Source organism: Hyperoodon ampullatus, assembly GCF_949752795.1.
Source record: "Hyperoodon ampullatus genome assembly, chromosome: 12".
NCBI lineage: Eukaryota > Metazoa > Chordata > Mammalia > Artiodactyla > Ziphiidae > Hyperoodon > Hyperoodon ampullatus.
The window spans coordinates 39,171,541-39,192,666 of record NC_136925.1 but is presented as its reverse complement, the minus strand read 5'-3'; the positions used below and the strand labels follow the sequence as shown (position 1 = coordinate 39,192,666).

The 21,126-nt window shown below is 38.7% G+C and overlaps 1 protein-coding gene across 2 annotated transcripts in view; it reads right to left on the bottom strand.

Annotated features, from left to right (window-relative positions):
• The window catches only part of AFG1L (AFG1 like ATPase), a gene marked incomplete at both ends in the record, with an annotated part of 204,751 nt that overhangs the window by 15,949 nt on the left and 167,676 nt on the right, over window positions 1-21,126 (bottom strand). The gene's annotated exons all lie outside the window — the stretch shown is intronic.

Below are 21,126 nucleotides of genomic sequence, written 5' to 3'. Positions count from 1 at the left end.
TGAGTGATAGACTTAGAGGTATTTTTATGATCTACTTTAAGATTTTTCTGATGACTCTTAAAAAATACGGTTTGAACTGTGTGGGTCCACTTACATGCAGAATTTTTTTGGTAGTAAATACTGCAGTGCTACATGATCCATGGTTGGTTGAATCCAAGGGTGCGGAACCTCGGACGTAGAGGAACAGAGTATACAGAGGGCCAACTATAAATTATACATGGATCTTGAACTGCGTGTAGGACCAGCACCCCTAATCCTGCATAGTTCAAGGATCAACTGCACTATTTATTCACCTCAGCGTCCCTAGAACCTTGCACAGACCAGGGAACAGAGTCTTGCATAATACAAGATTGGTGAATAAATGAATACAGTCACCAATTCTTCTTCAAAATCAATTATAGTTACTGAATGTTTAATAAATACAAGGTATTGTACTAAATCCTACAAGGACTTTGCAAAACACAGAGAAGACAATTTTTCCACTTTTTTGACTTCACTAACATACCACTAAATTGCATGCACATGATACCTATGGCAGCTGCAAATATTTATAGTTACATTTTGCATTAGTTGATCTTCCTATGTAAGTAAACCATAGTATAAGACACTGTTTGAAATCATAATTAGTATTATAAATTCATGCATTGTGTCCTATGAATAACTAAAGCATATGATTATTTTTGAGTACTAAATGGCACCCCAGTTAGTAGCATCCTTAAGTATACTATTTTAGCTCAAAATTCAAGTAGCATTACCAAATGCAGATTCTTCTTATGATAGATAAAGATGACAGTCTCCATCTTTCTACCTGAGCAATTAAAAAGTTTGTCTTTGATGTGGCTGGTTACCTGAATAATTTTCTAAACAAGAACAATTAAAATCCACTTATTCAATGGTTTATGCATTCTCAACTATTGTTTCAAACTCTTTGTTTCTGTGGAAACCTGATGAAACCTTAAAGAACTTTAAATCTATAATGAGTTTGCTAAGGGCATTTGTTTTCCTTAATTACCAAGAATATACAGCTGGATTACATGTAGCACAGTTTCTCTAACAAACTTTTAGGAATAAAGAGCTTGCCTGCTGTCTTCTTTCTCCTGTATGAGAAACGGCACAGCTGTCTGTTTTGGTTTGACCCTGAGGCCGGGAGTGAGGATTTTCTCAATGCCACACCAATGTGAAAGGCACGAGCATTACCACCAGCCTGCCTTCTGCCCTGCAATGAGCAGTTGATCCACTTCAGTGACACGAATGAGCTGCCAGCTTGAGTTTCTTTTTTCTCTGCCTGGCTAATGCTTGTTCTGTCACCATTATTTCAGCTCAAGTAGGACGATTATTATTTCAAGCGCTGTCTAGATTATACTGTCCTAAGGGTTACTCTTTATCTGTATAGACTCCTCTTTATAAATTCCTTGTAGTGATGCCCTGATAGCTCCTAATTAAACAAGTATGTGTGGCACCTTGCTTTGTTTACACAGAAATGACAATATCTCAGATCTTAAAGAGAAGTACCTTTTAATAGGAAAAAAAATGCTTGAATGGAATTCAGATGAATGTGTCCTTTTCAAAACAAACAAAAAAAATAAAAAGAATTGACGTTAAAACAACTATGTGCATCAAACTAATAAAGATAATAATTAGAAAAAGAGCACTGAAATGTGTGCAAATAATTTCCCAAGGTTGGTCATATGGCACCTTAATATGAGAAATATCATTAATATGAAGACCATAACATCCAGCTGGGAAATATCTCGCCATTCCAGAAAATACTATCAACTCTTACACATTCTACTTCAGATGTTCTTTTTGTGCTGAGGAAAAGTCTTACTACTTGATTTATACAGTCGCAATGGCAGGAGGCTAGTTCTACCTAGATCTGCCAGATCTTTGCCTAACACTCTATCCCCTCTACGGCCAAATAACAATGGTTAATATAGTATTCTATTGGGGGGTGGGCATCATATTTTTATTTTAAGAGAATTTGTAGAAACAATGACTCAACAACAACAAAAAATCAATGTGGCAAGCCAGAGGCAATTGTACCCTTTCCCCACCCTGACGCAACTAGCTCTGCATATCTAATAGATCTCCAAATCCTGGAGATGTCTAATTCTGGAGATTCTGGAACTGAAAACTTTCTCGAAACACAAACCGCATCATATCAGATCTACTGAGTGCCTACTATGTGAAAAGCACTGTGCCAGGTTTATTTCTAGGAATTCTTCTAGTTCGACTGGGGAGTGGAAAACCCATTTGACTTATAGCCTGCAGCATAGAAAAACAAAATGAAAAATATGGAGATAGGTTAAAAACACAACATTAAAAGAACATGAAGAAGTAGGAAATCATTAGCATAATCATTATTATTAATAAGCACCACTGAGTATAAGCATCAATACCACTCTAAGGCAATACATTAAAACCACCAAAGAATCTCCATGAGATGGTAAGAATTACTGAAATGGATTATACTAACCACCTGGGATTGAGTAAGTAGAGACCATAATTTGTTAAGCAATTAACTGGCATCAGATTGGAATGTCCAATTGTTTAACAGACATCTAAAATTTGAGGACTGTCAAGAGTTGCCCCTTTAGGAAATGAGATAACTGGGTTTGATTATGCCAACAAAATTAACATCATGAATGAGTTAGTGTAGCTTAGAACCCTCTATTCAGAAAGACCCTAAATACTTCTGGAATTAGAAAGTCCTGCCCAGGTAATTTATTCAGTTTAAGCTTTCAATTTAACTATGCATGATAGTCAGAAAGCAGCCTAGAGTCTATACAAAACAGGACTGCTTCTTTGGTTTTTAAGTCTGAGAGAAATGAGCCTTCACAGCCTCCTTCACAGATCTTGGCTAACCATGTCCTAGAATCTACCCTCACCATGGGATTATTCAACCTGGCTAGACTCTCTTGTTAGTTCTCAGGGTATCTAAAGTTTCTGAATTAAGGTAATGAGAGGGTTATGCTTTAGATTTTATAAGAAGCCATGGGGGTGGGGGGAGCAGGGGGACTTCCCTAGCAGTCTAGTGGTAAAGAATCCGTGCTTCCAATGCAGGGGGCATGGGTTTGATCCCTGGTCAGGCAGGAAGTTCCTCATGCAGTGCGGAACAGCCAAAAAAACAAACAAACAAAAAGCCATGGGGATACTTTGAATTACTAGGTTTTGTTTATAATGACTCCCAAAATTTGTTTAAGCTTTAAGCCAATTCTAACCAGATTCTAGAAAAATAGGAACAACACAAGTGAGCTGAACAAGGCATTATACTGAGCATTTAGCCTAATAAGAGAACCCATATTCTCCATGTCCAGGAACACAGGCAGCAGGACAGTTTTCAAAAACATGCCATATACAATGTGTGTGTGTGTGAATAAGTATTTCACTAATTAAAGATGTTTGTTTGTTTGTTTGTTTTTTGCGGTACACGGGCCTCTCACTGTTGTGGCCTCTCCCGTTGCAGAGCACAGGCTCCGGACACACAGGCTCAGCGGCCATGGCTCACGGGCCCAGCTGCTCCGCGGCATGTGGGATCTTCCCAGACTGGGGCACGAACCCGTGTCCCCTGCATCGGCAGGCGGACTCTCAACTACTGCGCCACCAGGGAAGCCTAATTAAAGATTTTTTTTCTTTGCCTGCGTTGGGTCTTCGTTGCTGCATGCAGGCTTTCTCTAGTTGCAGCGAACGGGGGCTACTCTTCGTTGTGGTGCATGGGGTCCAGGGGTGCGGGCTTCAGTAGTTGTGGCACATGGGCTCAGTAGTTGTGGCTCGCAGGCTCTAGAGTGCAGGCTGGCTCCGTAGTTGTGGCACACAGGCTTAGTTGCTCCGCGGCATGTGGGATCTTTCCAGACCAGGGCTCGAACCCGTGTCCCCTGCATTGGCAGGCAGATTCTTAACCACTGCGCCACCAAGGAAGTCCTAGTTTTTGATCTAAGTTTCTGATTGGAAGGTTTAGTTTAATGTGGTCCTCTACTGTTAAGTAACCATGTATAATCAATCTTTTAAAATCATAAACAATGAGGAAATTTTATTTTAGCTGCACAAACAGCTAGTTCTTTGAAATGATTAACCTAGATATTAGCAATCCAGCAGACATTGAAAAAAATATTGGCAGGGGGAAGAAAAATAGCCCAATGGTTGCTAGAATCATTTCACAAAATCATTTATTAAAATAATGCTATAAAAACCCCCTTCTAATTTCCCACTGCAAAAGGGATTTTCTTGGCTCATTCAAAACAAATGGAAATTTAAACATTATTGTTAAAGCCTCAGACATTATGGTATCTGATTGTATAGACTACAGAAGGTATTAAATGTACGTGGCCAAGGCTGATACATGTTTCCATCTTTTTCATTTTCTATTTTTAATTTAATGATTTTAATAAGAATGTACATGATAATGATGAAGTAATTAGTAACAATACTACCAAAATCATTGAAATCAGTAACTGATAGAAGATTAGCACTTGATGGTGAACATAATTGAGCCATCGTGAGCATCCCTCAGTAGAGGGCAGTATTTGCTACATCTCATGGGAGGAAAGGCAATGTTATAAATTTGTCTGGCTTTGAGATCTTTCTGGAAGAAATTTGAAAGATTACCCTCATATGGTGCAACATGAGGTTCTATACCCTTTGCTACTGGTTCTACATGTGCATATGAAATGAAAGGTCGATCAATGTTAACTCTTCCCTCTGGATTTCAGGGGCATGAAAAATTACATTTAGGAAACTAAAAAGTAACTTTGTAAAGAACTTTAGAATAGCAAAGAAATTATTTTAAATTTGAGAATGATGGTTTCTGAACGTGTTAAAATCTAACAAATGAAGAGATTTTATTGTTTTTGTTTTGCTTTCTTTGTGAGCAGTCATTGGGAAGAAACTGAATCCTCTTAGAGGTGGATATTAGAAAAGCCTAAGCAGAGTTGGAAAAGTAGATATTAAAGAGTTATCCTTCCTCATACTCTTCTGCTTTCCAAATCATGGAAATACTCAGTGAAAAATGCTAAATTCATACTCTAAAGATATTAAAAAAACATGAAACAGAGCAAGGTTGTATGCCTCTCTGTACCGCTGCATACACAAAGGGCCAACTCCTTGAAACTTATTAAGACCAATAGAATTCTTCACTCCATCTTCTTGTCAAAGAGACAACTTTGAATTATCTGCTACCCAAATTTTATTAAAAGATACAACATTCGTGAAAGGCTTGAAAGTGAGTCTATCCAATCTCTAAACATTTAAAACTATTTCTCTGGATCAAGTCGAATAATAAAGAGAAGAGCTTAGTTGCAAAGTACTTTTTTGACCTCTATAGCCCTAGTTTCATTGAACTGTACTTTGTCATTGTGCCCCCAGCTTATATATAAGAATCTGTACAATACAAACTTGTATTATTAGCAGCAGGAATGGTGCTAAGAAAATTGTCCACTGGCATCTTTCAGACGTCCCTTTATGAAAGGTACAAGTCCTGCTCCCTGCTCCGCACCCCCCACCTCCCCCACCCCCCGGCAAAATCTTCACTTCTTCTGAGTAGCTAAATTGCTTCTATATTCTAACTTACTAAGTATCCTTTCCCCTCTTTGGCTGGAGGGAGGCTATCTTTCCCCTCTTTGGCTGGAGGGAGGCTAAGTGTTGATTTAATTTTTCAATTTTAAGAACTTGGTAGAAGTTTATGATATGGATTGATGTATATTAACTTTTCTTGTCTTTCAACTTTTCTGTTTTCCCTTTGCCCTAATTTTAAAAAAAGTATTTAATTCTATTTGTGTATGTATGTGGGTGTCTTTGTATACATATGGGTACATATACATACAAAATGCTTTTTGGAATCAGGTAAGGTATAAATAAATATACACTAAAATTAACTTTTTCTATTTCTTTTTAAAGCTTATTTTGTTACTTAGTTTCCTTTAGATAGGCGGTAAAACAGAATCAGGGGAATAACATGTCAGTAAGAACTTCAGATAATAAACAGCAGTGCCTCTTAATTTTGTTAGTTAACAATTATGCACTGAATACCTATCAGTTACACAGTACTAAATGTAGAGAGCAGTATTCTTAGAGAAGGTGGGTTTTCAATGGAGAGGGAATTTGCCCAGTGTAGGAAAGTAGAAATCTATTTCATAAACATGGAATTAAATGGAATTTGGTGAAGACAGAAGAAGTCTGAGAAAAGCAAACCATCACTGGCTTTAGTAAAGCACTGAAGGGGGAGATTAGAAAATGTATTGCAAGGGCTGCAGCAATCCAGAATGATGTGAATATTTAACAATTCGGATTTGTATTACGACATGATAGGAAAATGCAGAAAGTTCAGGAAAGAAGCTGAGAATATAATATTTTGCTGTTTACAGAGTTTTTTACATACATTAAAGCTGAAAGCAGTAAGATTAGGTTGCTTGTTATATACTCCTGTTAAGACCTTCTACAAAGTAACATCCAAATCCTAAAATGTTACCAATCTAGTAAATTACTTCCATTTTAAAAAGTTCAATAAAATGGTGGGAAATTTTATTGCTCCTACTGTACCTTTGATTCATCTATGGTAGTACGTTGGCTCTGTTTCCTTCTACTGACTCATGATAACACATTTTCCAACCCCACCCCTACCCATCATCTCTCCCTTTTTCTATGTCAGTTCAGGTGACTTCACTGACCCCTTTAGGCTCCAAGCTAACACATCTCTATAAATATCTTCCAGGTCTATATCTTCTGTACTAGACTTCCAATTGTTTGTAAGAGCTCTTCTCTTACCTCTGGTATTTCTGTTAAGGGTTCTGCTGTTCCTCTGGTCATCCAAACTGAAAATGTCAGAGCTCTCAGTGACTTGCCTTGAACCTGAGACCCCTCTACATCCAATCCCATAGATTTCTCTCATATCCATCTGTTCTTTCCAATCATGTAAATTTGGCTTATGTCCCTGGTTGAGGGGGCAGTTAGGAACTGAAATCCAGTCCATGCTGTTTGCTAAGCCATGCACCCTGATGAGGGGCAGCATCTACCTAGAGGAAGGGGCACACTTTTTTCCACATACAGGCATGACTTGCTCACTTAGGTCCATGCCCATCTTCACAGGTGGCTTTATCTAATGCACACAAGGCTCCACATATGGTAGCAGCAGTGCCAATCTTGCCAGATTATCCAATACAGATCTGTTAAAAAATAATGACTAGTTTGTTTTATGCTGATGAAGGTTCTAATCCAAACTCTACTACCTGATATGCAAACCCCTTTACACTGACTTCAACCCTTCTATCCTGCCTGAGTACACACCACTCTCCCACACATAATTGAAGTTCCAGCCATGACTCTTAAGTCCTCTACATAGAGAATTCTGGATTGTCAGTTTTCTCCTTTCAGCACTTTAAAGATGTTGTTGTACTGTTCTCAGGTCTCTATCGCTTCCAATGAGAAGTCAGTCCTTAATGATATCGTTGTTCCTCTAGCTGCTTTGAAATTTTTTTTATCTTTGGTTTTCAACAGTTTGACCATGATGTGCCTAGGATTGACTTTCTTTGTATCTGCTAGAAGTTTTTTGAGCTTCTAGAATCTGTAAAATTACATCTTTTACTAAATTTCAGCCATTTTCTTCAAAAAATTTTTTTCTGTCCCACTCTTTCTTCCTTTTCCTTCTGGGACTCCACGACACATGAGTTAAACCTTTTGATAAAGTTTCTTAAGTTCTGTGACTTTGTTAATTTTTTTTATTTTCTTTTTTCGGATGGCATAATTTCTATTATCTATCTTTAAGTGCACTAACTTTCCAATCATCTGCAATCTAGTGTTAAGTACATATAGTGAACTTAAAATTTTTTAAGTCTAGAATTTTTAATTTTTAGTGTTAGAATTTCCATTTGGTTCTTTTTTATAGTTTCAATTCCTCTGCTAAGATTTCCTATTTGTTCATTCAATTCCAGTATATATTTCCTTCATATCCCTGAGTATAGATATAAAAACTACTTTAAAATCTTTGCCTCTAATTCCAACATCTGTGTCATTTCAAGGTCAGTTTCTGTTAATTACCTTTTCCTCTTTTAAAATGGGTCAGATTTTCCTGTGTCTGCCCACATCTAGGAATTTTGGATGGTATTCTGGATATTGTGAATGATATGTTGCAGAGACTTGGGATTCTTTTATATTCCACCAAAGTATATTGATTTTGTTGTTGTTGCTATTTTAGCAGGTAATTAACCTGGCTAGTCTCAAACTCCAAACTCTGTCTCCTCTGTGATGGGCAGCGACTGAAATCTCTGTTCAATTTTTTTTCAGCCTTAGTTGCACATATACAGTTTAGCCCAAGATTTAGGCAGAGTTTACATGAAGAATGTTGGGCTCTTTCTCTGTGTTTCTCTCCTTTCTATAATTTCTCCTCTTATTCTCTAGCTGTTATGGTCACTCTCCTCTGATTCTTCAAGTCAGAAATACTGCAGGTTTCCAACTATTTTTAAATATCCCATAAGAAGCCAACTGTGATCTGCTCTCAGGCAAAAAACTACAAAAATAAGAATTCATTGGTATCAATCTCTTCTTCCATGTGTGGATAGTGTTCCACTTTCTCCCTGCTTCTGGTTGCTCAATAATGCCTTCCAGATAATTATTTTTTAGATTTGTCCAGAGTTACAATTGTGATCTATAGGTAGGTTGGTCAAATAGGAGCTACTCTGTCATTAATGGAAGTAGGATCCTCCAGAGTCTTCAAGTCTCTAAACATACTCTGCAATTTCCTACCTCTGTGTTTTTCATAGAAACATAAAACCTCAAAGGAGGAAGAGGTCACAAAAGTTGCCCTCATGATCCCTTACCCTTAGGAACAACCAAACAACCACCCCTCATGTGCTCTTCCTCCTCCCCTGCACCAGCCAAGTCTCCAACCATCCAGCCTTCAAGGCTCACTTCCTCTTTACTACCCACCGCATTCTGGTCATACAGATCCTGTGGTACTAATTATAATCTGTCTCACATTCTGGTGATCTATATACTAGTCATGTTTTCTCCTCTAAATTAAGACTAACTATGGTGACTGACTATTAATTCATCTTGTTACCCCCCATAGCACCTAGAACTATGCCAGCTCTCCATTAAGTACAGTAGGTCTCACTTTCCATGGTTTCAGTTACCTGTGGTGAACCCTGGTCAGAAAATTTTAAATGGAAAATTCCAGAAATAAACAATTTGTAAAATTCTAAATTGCACACATGAGCAGTGTGATGAAATCTTGCACGGTCCCGTTCAGAATGTGACTCTCCCCTTTGTCCAGGGTATCCCACCATTAGTCACTTAGTAGCCATCTCAGGTATGAGATCGACTCTCTTGGTATCCCAGTGCTTATGTTGAAGTAACCCCTATTTTACTTAATAATGGCCCCAAAGTGCAAAAGGAGTAATGCTGGCAATTCGGATATGCCAAAGAGAAACCGCAAAGTGCTTCCTTTAAGTGAAAAGGTAAAAGTTCTCGACTTAATAAGGAAAGAAAAAAATCGTATGCTGAGGTTGCTAAGATCTACAGCAAGAATGAATCTTCTATCTGGAATATTGTGAAGGAAAAAGAAATTCCTGCTAACTTTGCTGTTGCACCTCAAACTGCAAAAGTTACAGCCACAGTGCATGATAAGTGCCTAGTTAAGATGGAAAATGAATTAAATTTGTACAATAAGGTACTTTGAGAGACCACATTCACATAACTTTTATTATAGTATATTGTTATAATTAAGCTATTTTATTATTAGTTATTGTTAATTTCTTACTATGCTTAATTTGTAAGTTAAACTTTATCGTAGTTATGTATGTAGGAAAAACAATAGTATATATAGGCTTAATAGTATCCATGGTTTCAGGTATCCACCACAGATAAAGAGGGACTACTGTACTCAGTAAACATCTACTGAATGACTGGGGAAAAGGGGCATAAAATATAAAATGGGTAGGGCTCTCTCTGTTATCCTCCCTCCCTCCCTTCCTTCCTTGACAAGGGGGCATGTGGCATCTTACTTCCCAGACCAGGGGTCAAACCCACACCCCCTGCAGTGGAAGCATGGAGTCTTAACCACTGCACCGCCAGGGAAGTCCCTGTTATCCTGCTTTAAAGGTTACTTAAACAAATATCTAGCATGTTGGTTTATTTATTTAGCAAGTTTCCTTCCTGAAAGGATGACATTCCCAAGAGGAGATACTATTTGCTGACCCACTAGAACATGCTGGTAAAAGTTACAACCTTTCCTAGAGTTTACTGCCCCATTAATTTTCCTAAAACATTACTTTATGTACCATGTTCCTGCTCAAAACCTCTGTAGATGTACCCTGTGGATCAGGGTAAGAAGTCTCTACTTTGCTGCCTGATTTTATGGTGAATCTGTCTAGGATTTTCATTCTTACTTCCCTTTTCTCTCCAACATGCACTCTGCTCTTATTAGGCAAGTTTCTTCTCTTCCTCCTGAAACATTTGGTGCTTGGCTTCAGATCACGGCTGAAATACCTTCACTCTGCTTGTCTAAATTCTACTCACCTTTCAAGGTCAAGATCATTTTCCTCCTTAAATCTCATGTCTCCTCAGAGCCTTCCCAATCCTTATTATCCTTACCTTTAACTCCTGATACACTCATAATAATGTATTTACCTAGTGAGCATGGCTCTTTAAAATACCATAACAGCTGAAAGGAGTGACAGAAATTAGCTGATCACATCATGCATTTTACAGATGAGGTATTTGGACCCAGAGAGGTTAAGTGACCTGCCTAAGGCCATTCAGCTACACAGTTATCTGAGTAACGATTTGGATTCATATTTCTTGATTCAATTGGGCCTCTTTCCACTCTACTGCATTGTTTGGTATTTGGTTCATGTTATTTCGTTTACTAAATTGTAAACTCTTTGAAAAAACTTCTTCCACTCCTTTTATATTCTTCATAACATAGTGGCATACAGATATGGAAGCACTTAAAAGAGTTGCTGACCACTGAATCATTGTAGCAGTCTTGGGAGGGAAATCTTACATAACATATATTTCTTGATTAACAATAAAAGATAAAAGAGTTAAGTAATACTTGACCCTTGACAACAAATAATGTTGCTCACCATCTGGTTCTACAAGAATGAAGTCACTAGCCACGGTAGTCACTGACCTTTAACACACCCTGAAAGGAGTTCAGGGTGGAGATCAGGAAGGAGGCACTCTATGCTCTGGGAAAACTGGCAGAACAGGCCTGCACATAGGTATTTTCAGATAGATTTTAGTCAATTTCTTGCATCTTCTCATACTTAGAAAAGCACTAAAATCGTTAATGGTGACATGTGCTTCTCATGACTAGCAGCAACCTTGATGTACGCTTAATTGCACGTATCCTCTTTGCCAAAATCATATATATACTGATCTACCCCTTACCTCTTTGGAGCAGTTCCTCAGAGCTATCTGAGAGGTTGTTTCCTGGGCTATAGTCCTCAGTAAGTCCCCAAATAAAACTGAACTCACAGTTCTCATTTGTGCTTTTTTTTCTAGTCCACACCCTAAAATACGTGGAAATCTTATGATTTCTTAATACTATACCTCACTTCTAGTTTTTTTCTCAAAATCTTTTGCCTGACTCCACAGTATCTTCACAAGTTATTTTAAGAAACAAAACAGTATATTCTAATAATTCTCAAAATTTTTCTATAAAATACATCTCAAAGTAATAATATGTCTAGTGAGATGTACCTTATTGAATATTCTAACTAGCAATGTAGTAAGTAATTACTAATTCTGAGTTAACTGATCTAATCTAGGGGAAGGTACTCTGGAGTATATCAAATCATGTACTTTATAATGAGAAACAGAAACTTAAAAATTACAAATCAATTACTTGATTAAAACATTTTTCTATTAAAAAAAAATCAAGGGCTTCCCTGGTGGCGCAGTGGTTGAGAGTCCGCCTGCCGATGCAGGGGACACGGGTTCGTGCCCCGGTCCGGGAGGATCCCGCATGCCGCGGAGCAGCTAGGCCCGTGAGCCATGGCCGCTGGGCCTGCGTGTCCGGAGCCTGTGCTCCGCAGCGGGAGAGGCCACAGCGGTGAGAGGCCCACGTACCGCAAAAAAATAAATAAAAAAAAAATAAATCAAGCCAGTTGGAAGTTAGCATTAGAAAAGCCATCAGTGTTCAAGCTCTTTTAAAAATCAAGCAAGTACTTTTAAAGTGTTTTATAGTCATGTTAATTGATTGACCTAGATTTTCTCAACCCTTTACCCATCATCTCATTGTATAGCTCTTCTGTTTAAAGAACTATTCCTTCCCAATAATTATTTAGGGCTGTGATACATGTATTATTAAAAGCCAAGTGAGATCACGTACTTTAAATTCTTTTTTAAAACTCTCATTTTACAAAGTTAATGACCACTTTAATTTTTTTTTTTTTTTGGCTGTGTTGGGTCTTCGTTGCTGCCCTTGGGCTTTCTCCAGTTGTGGCGAGCAGGGGCTACTCTTCATTGCCGTGCGCCATCTTCTCATTGTGGTGGCTCCTCTTGTGGCAGAGCACGGGCTCTAAGTGCGCGGGCTTCAGTAGTTGTGACACGTGGGCTCAGTAGTTGTGGCTTGCAGGCTCTAGAGTGCAGCCTCAGTAGTTGTGGTGCATGGGCTTAGTTGCTCCACAGCATGTGGGATCTTCCCAGACCAGGGCTCAAACCTGTGTTCCTTGTATTGGCAGGTGGATTCTTAACCACTGCACCACCAGGGAAGTTCAATGATTAATTTTTAAAGTTTAATTTTTAAAGTTTTAATTCACACTTCTTAATCATTGTCTGAGCAGACAGACACATTCCTCCCAAAGACCAAAGCAAATATTAAATATTAGTTTGTCATGCCTTCCTAGAGTAGAAGAGGTCTTGAGAGGAATATGAGGAGCTGCGCCCACTACTAGCTCTGATTCTCAAAATAATTTTATTCCTAAGAAAGAGGACATGTTGAAGGTATACATTTCTTAGCACACTGATTCTTCCCTTGAGGTCCCCTGGGAATTCTGAGGCAACTTCTCCCCACTACAGGGACTGGATACATTTTTTTTTTTTTAATTATTGGAGTATAGTTGCTTTACAATGTTGTGTTAGTTTCTGCTGTACAGCAAAGTGAATCAGCTATACGTATACATATATTATTCCCTCTTTTTTAGATTTCCTTCCCATTTAGGTCACTACAGAGCATTGAGTAGAGTTCCCTGTGCTATACCAAAGGTTCTCATTAGTTATCTGTTTTATACATAGTAGTGTATATATGTCAATCCCAGTCTCCCAATTCATCCCACCCACCCCCCTTCCCCGCCTTGGTATCCATAAGTTTGTTCTCTACTTCTGCTTCTGTGTCTCTATTTCTGCTTTGCAAATAAGTTCATCTGTACCATTTTTCTAGATTCCACATATAAGCAACATTACATGATAGTTGTTTTTCTCTTTCTGACTTACTTCACTCTGTATGACGAATACATTTTTAAACCGTTTCAGTTAGCAGCAAAACATAAATATATTCAAGAAAATGAAAGCAAATTTTCTCCCTTAGAGAAGCTTCAGGCAACTGAGTCTGAGAAGTCCATAGCCTGCAGAGCTTAAAATTTTTGTTGCCATATTCGCTGCATCAGCTAAGGAGCTGTTCTTACCCCAGTTTGGGAACAGAAGCTGAGCAAGACTACTCAGACTCACAATGAGTCCTGCAACAGAAAATTCCCATGTGAAGAAACTTGGAAGGTACTCTCTCCACCCAGTTTTTCTCCATTCCTTCAGATTCTTCTTACCTCCCTTTTTATCATGGAAATGACCACAATTATTTTAAGTGGCCACAGTTTTCTAACTTCTAATCTAGTCCCTTTTTTAAAATATAAAATTTATTTATTTATTTATTTATTGGTTGCGTTGGGTCTTCGTTGCTGAGCGCGGGCTTTCTCTAGTTGCGGCGAGCAGGGGCTACTCTTCGTTGCCGTGCACGGGCTTCTCGTTGCAATGGCTTCTCTTGTTGCAGAACACGGGCTTCTAGGCACACAGGCTTCAGTAGTTGTGGCTTGCGGGCTGTAGAGCACAGGCTCAGTAGTTGTGGCTCAGTAGTTGTGGCACACGGGCTTAGTTGCTCCGCGGCATGTGGGATCTTCCCAGACCAGGGCTCGAACCCGTGTCCCCTGCATTGGCAGGTGGATCCTTAACCACTTAGCCACCAGGGAAGTCCTAATCTAGCCCCTTCTTAATAGGCATTTCTCTTAAAGTCCTTTTTCCTTTAAAATAATAAAACACAAAAAACATAACAATTTAACCCAATATATAGTTATTTCCCTGGAAGAGACAAATCATCATCAACAGTTAGTAAAAACTGATCCTTTAGTCTTACTTCCAACCTTATAGAGAATTCTTGTTCTTTCATTTACAGAATTTCAGGATAATTATGTAAATTCGGGTCAAAAGTTACTTGTATACACCTTAACTTTTTAAATCAAATTATGGTATAGGTCAATTATGATGTTTTATTCCAAAAAACTTTTTTATAATTCGGAGGGCCAACATGAAACAGTTGGCTCCAACATGTATGTTGAAATTTGACATCTTATGCATATGTCCTATATTCCTTCTCACACATTTAACTGTACCCCTCAAACTGGCAGAGCAAGGCAAGCATGGGTTTGCAGGGAGGATTCAGGATTAGTTGAATGGTTAGATAAGATGGCTTTCAAGGTGCCTTTCTACACCAAGACCATGACTCTTTAGCTTAAGGGCTGACTAGGAATGAGGGCAGGGAAAGACAAAGGACAGAAAGACTTAGGACTCATTTTTGACATTGGATTCACATTCTACCCTTCAAGAATCTGACCCATTCTCTACTAAGCTCTTTGTCATCTCACTTCTGCCCTACCTGTTCCCTATGCTTTAGCCAGGCTAGCAGACTGCCTTATTTGCATGGTATTACCAGAGGTCAGAATATTTGGGAAAAGGACACACATGGATCAGCAATGCTACCAGAACGGTTTTGCTGCTGGGAAGGTAAAGGGCCAAGGAGATTCCTGGGCTGCCTCAGCTCTGGTGATTAATGCCCTTACTCCCTGATGTTAATCACCACCATTGGCATCCAAACACCATCAGCCTTGACTCTTAGCCAAATAGTAGAGATAAAAGCTATTCATCCTTTAGTATTTACTGAGAGTGTACCAAGTACACAAACCAGAAGTAGTTCCCAATCAGTGGTTTCATTTGGAATACATGAAATGAAATAGAGACAGAACAGAGAAAGAGAAGGGAAACGTCTTTTAGCAACTCCTCCAAGGATTCTATTCGATACAGTTCGATAGGTCTAACAATATACAAACTAATATGATATAATAAAGACTAATAGACAGTTGAAAGCCAAAACACATATCTGATGGATCTCCATTCCTTGAATACTAAGAACCAAAGAAGAAAGCTAATGAACAAAAAGTTGATAATGAACAATGTATACACCCATGCATATGCATCAACTGATATATTTTTCTGCTCAGACTTTTTACAAACACACCTGGCCACCTGTCATTATTTTTAAGACACAAATAACAAACTACTCTTGCAAACAGTTACTTGTGAGCACAGTTATCAGTTGAGGAAACAATTTTCTGCAGGTGTAAAAATTACATTTCTCAATAAGAAAAATTTAGGTATAGTCAGTTTACTCATTAAGCCTTTAGAATTTAGTTTTGGCCTGCTTTCTTTGAATAGGGTACTTTCGTTTTAGGTCCACAGAAATTTAACTCTAAAGAAAGTAGTTCTCAAACTTTTTGGTTTCAGGACCCCCTAGCACTCTTAAAAATTACTGAGGAACCCATGAGCTTTTGCTTATGTGGGTTATATCTCCCAATAGTTATTGTATTTGAAATAAAAACTGAGAAAATTTAAAAATATTTATTAACTTATTTAAAATAACAATGATAAAACCATTATATTCAACCCATAAAATTAACAGAAATAACATTTTTATGAAAATAATTATATTTCTAAAATGAAAATAGTAAGAAGAGTAGCATTGTTTTATACTTTTGGCAAATCTCTTTAATGTCTAGCATAATAGAAGATAGTAGAATTCTCATACCTGCTCCTACAGTCAAACTATTGTGATATGTTGCTTTGGTTGAATCATATAAGAAAATCTAGCCGCACACAAATATGTAGTTGGAAAAGGGAAAAGTTTTTGGGGTTTTTTGGGGTTTTTTTGCAGTACACGGGCCTCTCACTGCCGCGGCCCCTCCCGTTGCGGAGCACAGACTCCGGACACGCAGGCCCAGCAGCCATGGCCCACGGGTCCAGCCGCTCTGCGGCATGTGGGATCTTCCCGGACCAGGGCACGAACCCGTGTTCCCTGCATCGGCAGGTGGACTCTCAACCACTGCGCCACCAGGGAAGCCCAGGGAAAAGTATTTTAACAGCCTTGTTAGATAATTGTGGATTTTCTTCTTTGCTGCTACATGAAAATTCAATAAGAACTTCCTTCCAAAGAGCTCACTATGGAAAGAGGGGGAAAAGAGTAACTTTATAGTGGAGACAAACACTACCTCAGACAAGTGTGATCAAGGTTAACATCAACAGTGATAAGTCATGTTGATAATATGTACCCTTGATATGATCTGATGAAAATAGCACTTGACCTCTGTGGTCTTCCTCCCAAAGCCCACAGTTCCAGTCAAATCATGAGAAAACCATCAGACAAATCCCATTTGAGGGACAATCTACAAAATAAATGACCAGTATTCCTCAAAACTGTCAAGGTCATCAAAAACAAGGCAAGTCTGAGAAACTGTCACGACCAAGAGGAATCTAAGGAGGCATGATAACTAAAGGTAATGTGGTATCCTGGATGGGATCCTGGAACAGAAAAAGGATACTGGGTAAAAACTAAGAAAGTGTGAATAATATATGGACTTTAGTTAATCATATCAATATTGGTTCATTAATTGTAACGAATATACCATACTAATGTAAGATGTTAATAATAGGGGAAGTTGGATTTGGGAGTATATGGAAACTCTCTGGACTACCTTCTCAATTTTTCTGTAAGCTTAAAACTTCTAAAATATAGTCTATTTAAAATTTTTAAAAAACTTGACAAGAAGTAATTTTTTAAATGATAGTTGCAATGTAGAGTCTGAAACAATATTAGTGTATTTTTAAAATTCTGTTATATTAAAATCCATTAGTCTTTCTTGCATTTTATTTATTTATTTATTTATTTATTTTATTTTTTTTTGCGGTACGCGGGCCTCTCACTGTTGTGGCCTCTCCCGTTGCGGAGCACAGGCTCCGGACGCGCAGGCTCAGTGGCCATGGCTCACGGGCCCAGTTGCTCCGCGGCATGTGGGATCTTCCCGGACCGGGGCACGAACCCGCGTTCTCTGCATCGGCAGGCGGACTCTCAACCACTGCGCCACCAGGGAAGCCCTCTTGCATTTTAAATGGACCTTCGTCATGCATGATTTTGTAAGAGTATGCATTGGTTATTGGAAAATATTCATTCAAAGAGTAATGCATATCTTCTAAATGTTGAAACATTTAATTACACAATACCAAAACTTAGCATTTGTTAATATCACCATCAGTCTCATCAGAAAAAAATACTTAAGAAGTGGGAAGAGGTGCCAAGTTCACGGTGGCAGCAACAAGTTTTCCAAAACTATATTTTTTACTTGTTTGCTCAAATTTTATCATTGGCAACAAATACTTGTAGTTGTTTTCTTAAAGTGACAGTTTTATTGATACTTTGTTCATTTTTAAGAAAATGTCTGTCAAACACTATGAGAAATTGTCTGCCAAACCTGAATAACTGTAGTCTATCTGTCATTTATTCTTCCAAGTGAAAATGGTGTTCCAAGAAAAAAGTGACTAGTTTAGCTAGCAACTCAAACAATTGCACAAGTGCTTTTCCTAAAGACAACCATTGTATTTGGTACATAGCAGAAAAACTTTATGTGTACTTCTTTCATGACAGTGAGTATTAAAAAGACATGTTCTCAGGGCTTCCCTGGTGGCACAGTGATTAAGAATCCGACTGCCAATGCAGGGGACAAGGGTTCGAGCCCTGGTCTGGGAAGATCCCACACGCTGTGGAGCAACTAAGCCCGTGCGCCACAACTACCGAGCCTACACTCTAGAGCCCGCAAGCCACAAGTACTGAAGCCCGTGCGCCTAGAGCCTGTGCTCTGCAACAAGAGATGCCACTGCAATGAGAAGCCCGCACACCACAACGAAGCATAGCCCCCGCTCGCCGCAACTAGAGAAAGCCCACGCGCAGGAACGAAGACCCAACGCAGCCAATAAATAAATAAATAAATAAGTAAGTAAGTAAATAAATAAATAAATATTTTTTAAAAGAAAAAATAAAAAGACATGTTCTCAAAGGTTGAGAATTAACAATATTAATCATTTTTAACTACTGCTTCTTCAAGGACATTTTAAAGTGGAACTGTAAGTATTCTTCATGGGCAATGAAGAATATAACATGGCTTGGTGCCATTGCCTTGATTCATGCTAAAGTACCAGCAGTTTTATCCACCACTGCTTTTGCACCATTACTGCAAATGTCACCACAGTGGAAAAGGCAAACAGTATCCTAGTATTACTATAGAGAGTTTTGACCTCCAGGACCTCTGAAAGGGTTTCAGGATCCCTAGATGCCTAAGAACCACACTTCAAAAACCACTGACTTAAGTGATGACATTTCTGACTTCTCCATTACCCTCTGACTGAGCCAAGTAACTATGTCAAGGAAAGGAAAGGAATCCCTAAAGCTCATGTCATGTCTGGAGAAATGAATCTGCCTCATTTTCCTTTACGATGCCTCTGATATGGAGGTAATGACAGGGAACAAAGACCACCCAAACATATTCTCTTTTACCCTCCCATAGTTCTCTAAAGCAGGGCTTCCCAACCTTTTTAATATCATGGCCAGGAGAAAAAAATGACAATATTTTCACTAAGGGGTAAAGGAATGAGGCTGCCTAAGGCTCGAGGTCCCTGTCCTGGAGGCACAGGCCCTATATTGCCTTCAGGAGGATGGAGGGGTCAGTAGCTGGGCCCATTCCCAGTGGGCATGCCAAGGCATATGAGTTGGACAGTTCTGCACTAAGGTTCTAGCAGAGAGGCGGGTCTCTCAGACTGGAGGATATCTTGTTCCCCAGACAGCTTCACGCTTTATAAAGGGCTCAAAGCTTAGCTCAGATGTGGGAATTCACAAAGTATCTGATTGTACTTCATGGTAGAACCAGAATTATATTAAAGGTTTGATGTAGAACTTTTCCAGAACATTTTCAGATATACTGTAGTGATTAAGAGCACAGAATCTGACTCCTAGACTACCAAGGAGTTCAAGTCCTGGCTCTGCCACTTACTAGCTATGTGATCTTGGGAAAGTAACTTAACATCTTGGTGCCTCAATTTCTCCACCTATAAATGGGGACAATAATAGTACCTACCTATTGTAAGTATAAAATGAATTAATACATATAAAGTACTTAGAACGATGCCTGATACATGGTAATATTTGCTGTTATTACTATGCAGGTGCTATAGGGTCTCCTAATTGAGACTGCTTCTCTGATCATGACAGTGTTGAATTGTTGATTTGCAGAGAATAAGAATCCCATAGATAACAAAAGGTTAGATGTTAACCTGCAGGATTCCAGATCTGAGGAACTGTGCTTGGTGCTGGGAGGGGTACAGGTGTGAGAAGAGGGTAATAGCCCAGGCCTTTTTAGTTTTACTTATGGCATATGTCAAGGGTTTAGAGTTTAAACCTCCTTTAACCTATTAAGATACTAATAGATAAGTTTCTACCTAATATATATGTCTATAAATATAGTATTTTTTCTTGGAAAGGGCCATGGTTCAAAAATAATGGTTATAGGCTATCAACCCATCCACTCCTTGCCGAAGGTGTTTTTCATGATAGTGTCAGGATGGGTGGTTGGGTGAGTCTCAGACTTCAAGAGCCTCCCAGAAATCTAGAAGGGCAATCCAATGCTGGGACTGTCTCAGACACACTAGATGCCTGCTTCTTTACCTTGAGCTGGATGTGCTTTCTTCTTTACTGAATGGTTTGTGGCAACTATTTAGCCTGGCTCATAATATCATTATAACTAATTAAGAGTTTTAGGCTACATCTGAAAGTACAATGATTTTACGAGTCCTCTTCATGCAAAGTGTTCTATATCTGAATTGCCATAGTTATAAGGTTGCAAAGAAATGCAAAATCATCATAACAAGAAAATAGTTACAAATAAACTGACCACTTAAAAATGTAGCCCTTCCAGAAATAACAAAGATCAGAGTGGAAATAATAAAATAGAGACTACAAAGACAATAGAAAAGATCAATAAAACTAAGGGTCGGTTCTTTGAAAACATAAAATTGACAGACCTTTAGCTAGATTCACCAAGAGAAAAAGAGAGAGGACTCAAATAAATAAAGTCAGAAATTAAAGAGGAGATGTTACAATTGATACCACAGAAATACAAAGGATAAAAGAGACTATTATGTGTTCATAATAGTACTATTCACAATAGCCAAAACATAGAAACAACCTAAATGTCCATCGACAGATGAATGGATAAAGATGATGTGGTACATATATACAATGGAATATTACTCAGCCATAAAAAGGAACGAAATAATGCCACTTGCAGCAACATGGATGCAACTAGAGATTATCATACTAAGTGAAGTAAGTCAGAAAGAGAAACACAAATACCATATGATATCACTTATATGTGGAATCTAAAATATGGCACAAATGAACATATCTACAAAATAGAAACAGACTCACAGACATAAAGAACAGACTTGTGGTTGCCAAGGGGGAGGGGGTGGGGGCTGGAAGGACTGGGAGTGTGGGAATAGCAGATGTAAACTATTATATATAGGATGGATAAACAACAAGGTCCTACTGTATAGCACAGGGAACTATATTCAATATCCTGTGATAAACCACAGTAGAAAAGAATATTAAAAAAAAGAATGGGGCTTCCCTGGTGGCACAGTGGTTGAGAGTCCGCCTGCCGATGCAGGGGACGCAGGTTCGTGCCCCGGTCCGGGAAGATCCCACATGACGCGGAGCGGCTGGGCCCGTGAGCCATGGCTGCTGAGCCTGCGCGTCCAGAGCCTGTG